Consider the following 12,407-nt stretch of genomic DNA (forward strand, 5'->3'; position numbering starts at 1 on the left):
GTTTACTTGCTGAGTACCGTGTGGTTTGGTACTCACCCCTTGCTTCTACAAATTTTTGTAGGTTATGAGCCTGGATTTTTGTTGTACTTGTCATTCTCTTCTTTTCCGAGGCTTCTTGGAGATTTGTCAGGTAGCTGTTTCCATCGCAGCAGACTTTCATCTCCTTAATTATGATCTTGTTCTATTCTAGAAACAACTTCATTTGAGACTTGAGTTTTCTTTTGAATCAATTGTAATACTTTAGAGGCTTGTACACGTGACTACCAGGTTTTGGGGTTTTTATTAAGTTACTTATATTTTACTTCCGCACTTTATTGTAATGGTTGAGTTTTAGGCTGACTTGTCTTGGTGGGATAAGACGAGTGCCATCACGCGCATTTTTGGGTCGTGACAAAATGGTATCAGAGCCCCAGGTTCATAGGTCTCACGTGTATACAAGTCGAGTCTAAATAGAGTCTTGAGGATAGGTATGGAGACGTCTATACTTATCTTCGAGAGACTATAGTGACTGTTAGGAAATATCTTCACTTCTTGGATCTCTATCGTGCGTACTTGGTCCCATTTTGATTTTTATCGCTTTAATCCATTCACTCTCATTTATGTGATGACTCGTGCGTAGTTCCTTTTGGTGAATTATTGGCGTGTTGTGTATTGGTTTGATGTTAGATCTGTTATTAAGGTGGAAATGATATACTTATGAAACGAATGTGTGATCATATTTGAAAGGGTTGAGTAAGGTTAGTTATCATAGTAAAATAATAATAATAATAATAATAATAATAATAATAAATATAGTACTTATCTGCTATAAGCAATATATGGGTGGTTCCACAATTAAAAGTTAAATGTTTGAAGAATTGACTAGATAATAAATAGTGTAATCTTGAAAAATACAGTTAATATAGTTTTCATACCATTAATGAGTTGCTTAGCAAATGAAGTTGCACCAATTCAGGTCAGAATCCCTTCTGTGGTTTCACAAATTGAGTATATACCAAAGAAGGTCATGATACGACTATTACAATGGTACTGATAGGTACTTGGTAAGGATTATGGAGTGTCTTACTTTTGTTATCGACGTGCTCTAAGAAAGAATACATATAGCTTGGGCTAGATATAGAGCGAATGAGATAATATTTTAAAGTTATTCAATAGGCAAAAATGTGTGGGCTATATGGATGCAATCTTCTCGATAGGTATGATGTGTTCTAGTGGTGGATGAAACAGACTTTCACAATGTGATTCTAATGGTTTATAAAAATAGATATGTTGATTGTTAAGCATGATTTCTAACTAGTTAAGGAGTTATCAGTTGCATCACATGCTCGTATAATAAGGTTCGATGTCACATTCATATTTGAGAAACCAACCAACTTGTTACTAAATACGATTGACTTAAGCATTGTTTATAAGAAAAATTTTAGTGAAGGGTCTTTGGTATGACATTAATACATTTAGGTTGTGAAGTGTATTCTGAAATTCTAAATGAGGTCAAATAATTTTATCTTAAGCTCCAAATGAGTAGATTGTTATCGAAATAACCAACTTATGGGTAAAGAAAGTCTTAGTTTAGTGAGTATACTTGGGTGAATGAAATTGGAGATTTTTTTTTTGTAAGAAAGTGTATAAATTGAGAAAGTCCCTTGGGTGGTTGACATATCTAGGTTTGGGATGTCATTTTGATGGCGATGTTGAATTCATGGGGATGGAAAGGGCTAACTAAGCATGATGGTAATAAGGTTTTATGATGAATTATGGCTGGAATGCAACTATATGTTAAGGGTTGTTGGGTAAAAGGATTTTGTATTGTAATGCGGACTTTTTAGTATCTAAGAATATGGTTGCTACTATTTGGTAAGTAGTGTGATTTTATGAGGAGTTCGGATGTCGCTCGAATAGAATTAAAAAAAAAAAGAAGCTAAAGTCATAATACTAGGATAGCGAGATGTAGTTTAGCTTTTAGATTGAAGTGAGAGCATGAATATTTTCAATTATTACAAGGGCTAAAAAGGTATCTTAAAAGGAATTGCAAATTGGGTTCAGAGATGTGTGATTTAATCTATTTTGCTTTGGTATGGTAATAGTTTCACTAGTTCATTAGATTGGTTAAAAATTATTGGATAACACTTGAGAAAGCAGTGTACATATGTTCAACTCGAGTATGATTATAAATTCTTTTGTGATTTTGAATTTGATAACGAGTATGGTTGAATTTTTAGTTGAGCATATCATAAGATCGATAGAGAGACAACCAATGATAAGCTAAGATACGTGAATTCATAGGGGGGAAAAATATTTCAAGGTATGAGTTAATGTCGATAGATTAAGGGATTTGGTTACATAGTTGGGTTCAAATTTCAAGTTTTTCATGGTGAGTTTAGGTATTTGGTATTGTGCTTTGTGAAAGTATGAATAAGTAAGGTAAGAATTGATCGATTGCATCAGTTATTGAGAATTTAAAAAAATATGTTCAAGGTTTTGATCGTAGAGTTTGTCACTTTTGATTGTTAAAGGCCTAAGAAAGTATTTCTCTCAAGGAGTTTGTTTACAGTATATGGGATGTTGATCAAATGATAAGATTGATAATCAAGTCAATGAAAGAACAAACTTCTGGTGTATTGAAGAGTTTAAGGTATAAAATTTACGTCATGGAAAGAATTTAAGGGATGTGAAGTAATAAGACCTGTAATATAGACTCTTGGTTTGAAGTTAAAGGATGTAAGGGTTTTCATATATAAGTTATAATATGACTATAGATGTGAACTGGTTCAGTATGGACTCACTAGTAATTTATCAACAATTTTTATGAATATTGGTTTTTGATTTGGGTGGAAAAAAAAAGTGAGGTCTGTAAGATTATGTGTTGTTATGTGGGGCTAAATTATTTAGTGGTAGATGACGTTTTGTGGATATGGGACAGTATGGACCTATAATATTACAGGGTTATCGCGAATGTTGAGGAGATTGAAACTACTATTTTTTTATAACATAAATTGTTATGATGTGTCACATAGGTATTTGATGGTGAGTAGGGATTTTGAGCTTATACTGTACAGAATTATTGGGATGACCAAGAATTTCTGAGTTTTGGCATGAAAGAGGTACATGATGGTATGAATGGTAGTTGTGAAATAGTATTCGAAAGTTTGCGTGACGTTGACATTTAGTGTGATTCAATTATCGTACCTCGATGGAAAAGTACTTTAGATTTGAAATTAGTGTTATCAGTCTTGGATGTGACTTAGAGTCATATTTTGAAATTTTTAGAGGTGACAATGGATTTACAAGAAAGACTTTGATAGTGTAGTTATGATGTTGTTGGTATTTAGAGTGTTAGCTTCAGTGAGATACTGTGAGAAGTATGTGGGAGTTGATAAATTAAGTATTTGTAATATTGTGATGGAGATCAAATTGATTGGTTGTGAGTGGCTAAAAGCAGAGAGATTGAGTCAGATGAAGCGAATTTTATTGATATGGACACTGTGAAAAGAGTATCTTGTGTTATTTGAGCTTTCTTCTATATATTATTATGTGAGAACCTTCTTCGTTCTGGACTTGATTTTAGTATGATTCACGTACGTGTTTCACTTCTATGGGTGTATCCTTAGTGGTGGATCGGATGTACCGATCCTCTTATATCCTCTTGATAGGGTATGTTCTTTAGGCAAACTTGGTTATCTCAATTATGATATATTTGATGTTGTTTGGGATAGTTGAAGTATACCACTATATCTATCTACACGACCCTTCTTATGAGAACTTATAGAAGAGCTTCCATGAAATGTTTAATGTAATATGAAAGTATTGTTAGAGATTTTGCATTTTGGAGTGTATCATTTGTTGGATGTTTACTTTATTTTGTTCTTCTTTGGGTTATATAAGTTTGAATCTCCCTTGATGAATATATGATACCTAAAGGTCAAATTCCTATAACTTAAGCTCGGGAAAAGATGATGTTTTGAGCAGTGAATTTTTTGACAAGATTTGTGATGATTTGTGCATTATGAGTTTTTGATGGTTGGTTAAGGTCCACTTCTGGTTGTAGCCGGTATTGATTCAGAAGTCTTTCTTGGTTATGTAAGAAAAGATTCGTCATGATGGTTGTGTTATGGTCCAATTAGTTTCACTTTAGATTGGGTTCATGAGTTAGTTTATGACTTGATAATCACTCTTGAGTTATATACCTTTTAAAGTTTGATTGAAAGGTTCAATTTTTAGTAGTTGATCTTGATGACATGGTATTAAGTAAGAGCTCACTTAGAGAGACGAACACCAACTAGTAATAAAATAGGCTTTGGTAACATCAGTTACTCTTCCTTCTTTTATCTTATGTTCGAGGACGAACATGATTTTTAGTGGTGGATAATGTAATGACCCGAAAAGTCATTTAAAAAAAATAATTTATACGAAATTTCAATTGTTATCTATATCGATAGTTGCCCCGAGTATTTTGATTAGTTGGTGAAGTTGATTTGAAAATTTTAAACTATTTATTTAACTACAATTACTTAATTAATGGACATATATTAAACAATTTATTTAATTAGTTGATGGTTAACGGGTCAAGNTAACCCAGCTTTATTAAACTAATAAAGTAAGTAGGGTTTAGTATTTTAAAGTCATTAACTATGAAAAGGAACGGTGGCGAAAAACAACTACGAATGCTCCATATCCCTAAGGTCAGTATGCTCGTCCCTTTGAAATATTTTGTTATCAATTGAATTGATAAGCGTAGATCTTAACATATTATTATAATACATTAGTTGGATAAAGAATGGAAGGACATAACGTGTTGGCTGGACGTTTATTGATGATGTAAAGGTTTTATAGTTAAATTAATGACAACAAGTCATATATTTGTTAAATTGAATAAAGTGCAGAAATTGAAAGTTAGAATAAAAATGAGAAGGCAAGTTCTTGTGTTATGGATTATTGGACATGCATTTTTTTATTAATTCATTTGTAATGATTAGCAAATTATATTTCATCAATATGAGAAGGATGGGATGGAGTATTTAATTAATTACTTTTCGGATGCAAGTTACTGGTTTTGTAGTTTCACCAGGAACTCGAATTCTTTTAATGATTATCGTATAAAAAAATTAAGTGTTAATAATATTAGAAATAAATAATTAAATATTAGATATATTGTATTATGTGAATATTATTAAACTATAATATTGGGGGAATTAGAAATAAACCCTAGACTTGAAATTTGGAGAAAATTGAAGAGTTGACATGTTAATTGGCATTAAGGTTAAGAACTGGATTATAGTAATATAGGTGTTGTTAAATTAGAAATCTCATTGTGAATACGTACTTGAATAGATTCCATTGGTTCGGGAGCTCAACGGAAAGGGAAGGCTCAAGTCCAAGAGTAATTATTCGATTGACTAAGGCAAGTGAATTTCTAAACTCTTGTTAAGTGTATGGGATGCGTGTATTTCCTTGTGGTATATGTTTGTGAGTAACGGGATTTGGTGATGGGTTGGCTTGTCCGCCTTGATTAATTTTAATGATGAAAACAAAGGGTAATAAAAGGCAATGTGAATAATTGGTTGTGTGTGATGTGATGATAATGGAGAATGGTTTGAAAGGCTTTTTGAATCATTATTGTTGTGAATTGTGCAATGTTATGAAAATGGTGATATCCTCTTATTTGTGTGAACATGTCATTTGCATTATTTTGAGACATGATGGTGAAAAGTGTTATGTGCATTGAGAAAGAATGAGAACTTAAAGAGGATGTACCATTTCGAGGGACGTATCGCGCGCCGCGATGGATACTATATTTCGAGGGACGTATCGCGCGCCGCGATGGTTACTATTATCGAGGGTCGTGTCGTGCGCCGCGACAGATGCATGGACAGATATGTCCCCCATGGGTCCCGGACTGAGAGACAGCGGGTGTGTATCACTAGGTCAGACATGCATCATTATACTTGACATTGCATTCCATTACATTGCACATACTTATCATTAGTGAACTTGATATTGTGTTTTGCTGATCTAATGATTGCTTATTTGTGGAACTTGTGATTGTTGAATAATGGTCTTGTTATTGAGGGTTTATAATTTGTTGAAGTGTTGTTGTTGAGGATATGTTATTTGTTGAAGTGTGTTATTGAGGATATGTAAATTTTTAATGTATTGCTATTGAGGATATCTGATTTGTTTAAGTGTTGTTGTTGAGGATATGTTAATTGTTAAAGTGTTGTTCTAGAGGATATGTAATTTGTTAAAGTGTTGTTGTGGAGGATATGTAATTTGTCTAAATGTTTTTGTCGAGTTACGTTCTATGTAAATTGTGAGCTATTAGGTTGGGCTGATGTTTATGCAGGTTGTAGTTGTGGAGGTTCGGTTGGGGAGGTAGGGGTACCCGTATTTCATTCCCTTAGCTTGTGTTTAGACGTTTACTTGCTGAGTACCGTGTGGTTTGGTACTCACCCCTTGCTTCTACAAATTTTTGTAGGTTATGAGCCTGGATTTTTGTTGTACTTGTCATTCTCTTCTTTTCCGAGGCTTCTTGGAGATTTGTCAGGTAGCTGTTTCCATCGCAGCAGACTTTCATCTCCTTAATTATGATCTTGTTCTATTCTAGAAACAACTTCATTTGAGACTTGAGTTTTCTTTTGAATCAATTGTAATACTTTAGAGGCTTGTACACGTGACTACCAGGTTTTGGGGTTTTTATTAAGTTAGTTATATTTTACTTCTGCACTTTATTGTAATGGTTGAGTTTTAGGCTGACTTTTCTTGGTGGGATAAGACGAGTGCCATCACGCCCATTTTTGGGTCGTGACAGTATCACCCATTCATTTCCATTTTGTTCTTTTATCACTTTTACATTTCAATTTCATATGCTTAAATAATACCAATAGTAGTATTTAGCATCTAACTAAAAAGAGCAACTTTAGGAGCTCTTAATTAAGGTATAGATTAGTTGGAGGTTACTAACAATTTTTTTTTACTATAGTTAGCCATATCTCACATTAATTATATCGTTCCATCCAGAGGCAGAGCTACATGTAGGAAGGGGGTTCGGATAAAAAATTATATTATTTATACATGATTAAAATAATTTTATATGTACATATAGTAAATGTCAAACCCCCTTCGACTACTTCATGTGTTTATTTCTACAGATATTGAACCTCTTCATTAAAAATTCTGTCTCTACCTCTGAATTTCCACCCTTCAACATACCTCATTTTCACTTTTTTTTAAAACCTAGGGTGACTTTACTATAAAGCAACTAAAGTTATGGCTTGGGGCAACATATATATAAAAAGATTAAATTTGAAGATAAATTTTGACAGAAATGAAAGTATTTTAACGTGAGATCATTCTAAAAAAATTGGAATGAGATGGTTTTTAAAGTAATAATAGTATGTTTTTTCACTTAAAGGCACCTATTATTATATTCATTCATATATTTATAATTTCTATCGTCTTCGTATTCTCTTATTATTATGATTATTCAAATAATTAAATCCTCTTCATTACTCTATAAAATTTGTTGTCATCTAAAAATCATACTACTATCTGCTCATAAAAAAAGTTTCAATTTTCCTTTTAATGTCTTTTTAAAAATTTGTTGTCATCTAAAAATAATACTATTATCTGCTCATAAAAAGAGTTTCAATTTACTTTTTAATGTCTTTTCAAAAAATTTAAACATTGCAATAACAAGTAGTACCTATTTCAAAAATTTACAATCAAACAAAAACTTAATGTTAATTTTGTAGAGAATAGCAGAAGAACAATATAATCGGGGAACCTTCTGTTAGCCCAAGATCGTTAACTAAGATTGGAAAATTCAACTAAAAAAGAGGAAGCTAGAAGAGAGAAAGAGTACTTTGGATAAAGAAACTTTAATATAGAAAAAGACTATTTGATTTTGATTACTTACAAATGTACAAGACCACCCAAATTTATACTTGTTCATGGATGGTTCTAGAAATTCTTCTAGATACTTTTACAATAAAAATTCTAGTGAAACTTTATCTTCTAGATATCGAGATATTTTTTAAGATAATTATCCTAGATATTATCCTACACTATTCTAGAAATATTACAAAAACAATCTATCATATTCCCAAAATGTCAACTTAACTTCTTTCACAAATTTTGCTTATGAATTCCAAAAATGTGCAAGTATATCAAGTATAGAAGTACATAAGTGTAAAAGAGGTGCAATATTCTTTATATTCACCACCACTCACTTTTGTAGCAAAAAAAATTAATTACTTTTCTACAATTATGCAATGAAGGTGAGATATTGCGTCTTCTTATACATAAATAATAAATAGTCTATTATAAATCTCCATCAGTACGATGAAATTTTGGCTATGTTGTCTTGAGATAATGAAAGAAAAAGGCACCTTATACTCGACTCAATCCAATCCTTGAATTAATTGGGGTTGAGCCTAATTTTTTTTGGCTCACCTAGAAACGAGGCTTTTTAGCCCAGCCTCAATTGACCCTCTTGTCTCGTAGGCCCAACCCGTTAACCTCAGAAGTCAGCCCGTTGGCTATGAATATTTAAAAATATTATATATATATATATATATATATATATTAACCGAAGAGTGAGATTCATAAATGTATTTCTGTAAGTATTCGCTGAAGTGTGTGATTCATAAATGAAAATTTGTATGTATTGATGTCCTGCTCATAGACGTCAACGTTCGATTCTCTTAGATACTCTTTCTAAGAGAATAATACTGTTCAATTTTTGATTGAAGTGTCAACCCGTCCCAACCCGTGGCCCGCTTAGGGATGAGTTGGACCGCAATTTTATTGGCCCTTTAACTAAAAGGTCAGCCCGCCCCAATCCATTTAACTCTCTAACCCGTTTGGGCTAGGTTGGGCTAGTCCATTTTGACAGCTCTACACCTATTAGTACCAACTCCCATACATTGTCTTCCATCAAACTTTAGCTTCATCACCAAAAGAAGATATTCTCTTCGTCTCAGTTTAAATGATGATGTTTGATTTGATTTAAAATTTTAAAAAGAAAAAAAATATATTTGAAATTTGTAGTTTAAAATAAATGATAGATATTTATATGACTATGAACCATCTCAATTAAGTGTAAACTGAGTATTACAAAGTAAAATTATTATTACTAAATATATAAATATGTCATTCTTTTCGAGATCGATTAAAAAAAATGTTACGTAAATTGGATAAAAAAATACTACTTTTTTTAATTAGGCCGAGTTTCTCTTTTCTACCTAGGATGTGTCCGATATAAATAAAACTTACTTATTTCTTGGTGTAGACAATAAAATTCGCCTCGAGAAAACAATAATCAAAAACGAAAAATTATAGCAACAATCGATTTATTATTTCAAGTGCGAGTGTTACAATCTCTATGATTCCTCTGAATTCGTCTTTTCAAATATAATTCAAAGGGCTTTAAAACTTGGTCTTGAACTTGGGATTTATCTTGAACTTCAACTTGAACTTGGACCTGGACTTGATCTTGACTTGAACTTTATGTTGAAATTCATCTTGATCTTGAACTTGAACTTGAATTTTATCTTGATCTTGACTTCTAGTTGAATTCAATGGCTTGGAGCTTGATCTTGAATCTGGCAGTCTTGATCTTGATCGTTCTTGAAACTTGAATGCTTGAATTCTTGCACTTGTAGAGAAATCTGCAACTTTTGATCCACGAGCTTTCTCTAGGTTCTTGTTAAAATTCTTGGTTTTCTTTTTCTGAATTATGAGACCCTTATTTACAGTTTTAGAATAAAGAAGTGTTGATCCCTTCGGCCAATCGGATTTTAGTGAAATATAATATGAGCTTTATGGAGCGGGCTTTAATTAAATTTATATTTATTGAATTTAAATAATTAAATCAATTATATTAATCCATAATATTTATTTGGACTAATATATTCATTAATTTAATATAATCCAAACAATTTTATAAATTTATATTTAATAAATTTTAAGTGACTACAAATTCCCCTCATTCAAGTCTTGTCGAGACATTTTATCTTTCAAAGACTAGACTTGAAGAATTCGAAGACTTCAACTTGGATACTTGGAGATTTTGAAGACTTCATCTTGAATCAATTTTATTCATAAGGGTTTGCCCCCACTGAGTCACCATCATTCCGTGCAAGTCTGACGTTTTATGAATGATTACTCATAGCTTTAACTCATACAACAGATCAAGTGGCCAGGAACATTTGATTTTTTTGACACTCATGCAACTGAACTTAGAATATGGTTCTAAGTGCCTACGTACCTTGATGAAGAGGATCAAGTCACAGCGTAATTCTGGAGGAGTGATTGATGTTTTTTCTGTAGTATCGTACACAGTTTATACTCTTGCGGGCCAGGAGTGACATGCAGTTTAGGATCGTATCTTAAGGAGTATTTCAACTCGAAGATTTAGCTCAAATTTAAAGAGTTTTATGATATACAGTTTAGGCTCGAGTCTCAAGGAGCAATTTTAACTCGATAATTTAACTCAAACTTGAAGATTTAGGGACATACAGTTTAAGTTTGTGGTTCAAGGAGCATTTCAACTTGAAGATTTAACTCAAACTTTAAGATTTAAGTGATATGAGTTTAAGCTCGTGTTTCAATGAGCATTTCAACTTGAAGATTTAACTCTAACTTGAAGATTTAAGTGACATACAATTTAAGCTCGTATTTAAGGAGTATTTCAACTTGAAGATTTAACTCAAACTTGAAGATTTAAGTGACACAGTTTAAGCTCGTGTTTTAAGGAGCATTTCAACTTGAAGATTTAAGTGACATACAGTTTAAGCTCGTGTTTTAAGGAGCATTTCAACTTGAAGATTTAAGTGATATACAATTTAAGTTCGTGTTTCAAGGAGCATTGTAACTTGCAGTTTAAGCTCACACGTTAAGGGGCATCTAGATATGCATTGACTCTTCAAAGTCATCTTCGATGCAGACCTTCCCCCATATTGGAGTTCTTCTATATTTTCATCTTCATGAGGTCCATAGACATGAGATTGTTGATCTTCTCTTAAAGTCATGCTTAATTTCATGTCATGTGCATGAGTTGCTAACTCTTCGAATGTATTGGGCTTTAATCCTTGCAAAATGTAGTGAAGACCCCAATTCATATCTTGGATGCACATTTCAATGCTAGAAATTTCACTGAGGCGATCTTTGCAGTTGAGGCTCAGATTTCTCCAGCGATTGATAAAGTCAATAACTAACTCATCTTCACCTTGACGAGCCTTTGTAAGTTCCATCATACTAACGACACGTCTAGTGCTATAGAAACGATTAAGGAACTCTTGCTCTAATCGCTCCCAACTAGCTATAGAATTAGATTCAAGATCTGTGTACCAATCAAATATATTTTCTCTGAGTGATCGAACGAACTCTTTAACAAGATAATCACCATACGTCCCAGCAGCATTGAAAGTCTCAATAAAGTGCGCTATATGTTGTTTGGGATTTCCTTTGCCATCAAATTGTTGAAGCGTAAGAGGTTGATAACCCTCAGACATTTTCAAGTTATCAATCCTTTGTGTATATGACTTTGCATATTGTTGACACCCAATTTTGACCCACGTCGGTATAAATTAATTATCGAGCTTCCTAAATTTTCCAAATAATTAAATTAATTAGTTTTATAATTTTGTAAAATATAACGATATAATGTTTACATATGTGTGTATACAGCCGGTATATACTGTGTATATTCAACCCAACACCTTTAAATCTTCAACCCAACTTTTAATTTCAGCCCAAATCCATCCCCCTCAACCCAATCTAATCCTCTTCAGCAGCCCATCCTCTCCCAATCACTAACCCAGCCCAAAACATTTAAATACCCATCCGACCCAAACCCATTTAACCCCCCGACCCAACCACACTCGACCCGACCCAACTCCTCCCTTTCTTCTTCCCCTTTCCCAGAACCCACGCGCACCTCCCCTTCCTCTTCCCCTGCTCCTCACGCCTTTCCCAGAAACAGAAGACGCCAAAAAACTTCCCCAAAACGCGACAAACCCAGAAAACGCCAGCATCCCGCGTCTCTCCCTCACGCGTCCCTCTCTCCTCTTCTCTCTCCCTTCGCGCTCGTACAAACTCTGTACGCAGCAACGGGCGCCTGCAGCTGCAGCCTTTGACGCAGCAAAGCAACGCGTTTTCGTCCTTGCCGTTGGGAGATGAAGACACGTCGCCTAGCCAGTACCACAGACTCATCTCGACCCTCCACCTCAACTCGATTCCGTTGGGAATCTTGGCATCAAAGTGGCATATTCCTTTCGGATAGGGGGGAATTCGAATTTCAAATTCGAAATGGGCCTGAAAGAAATCCTCCCGCCTCTCCCTTCAAAGCCCTAGTTATTCTTCCTATTTAAACGGGGTTTTGCTTCAGATTTTGGAGGAGGAAAATTTTG

Source organism: Solanum pennellii, chromosome 10 (assembly GCF_001406875.1).
Source record: "Solanum pennellii chromosome 10, SPENNV200".
In the NCBI taxonomy this organism is placed as follows: Eukaryota; Viridiplantae; Streptophyta; class Magnoliopsida; order Solanales; family Solanaceae; genus Solanum; species Solanum pennellii.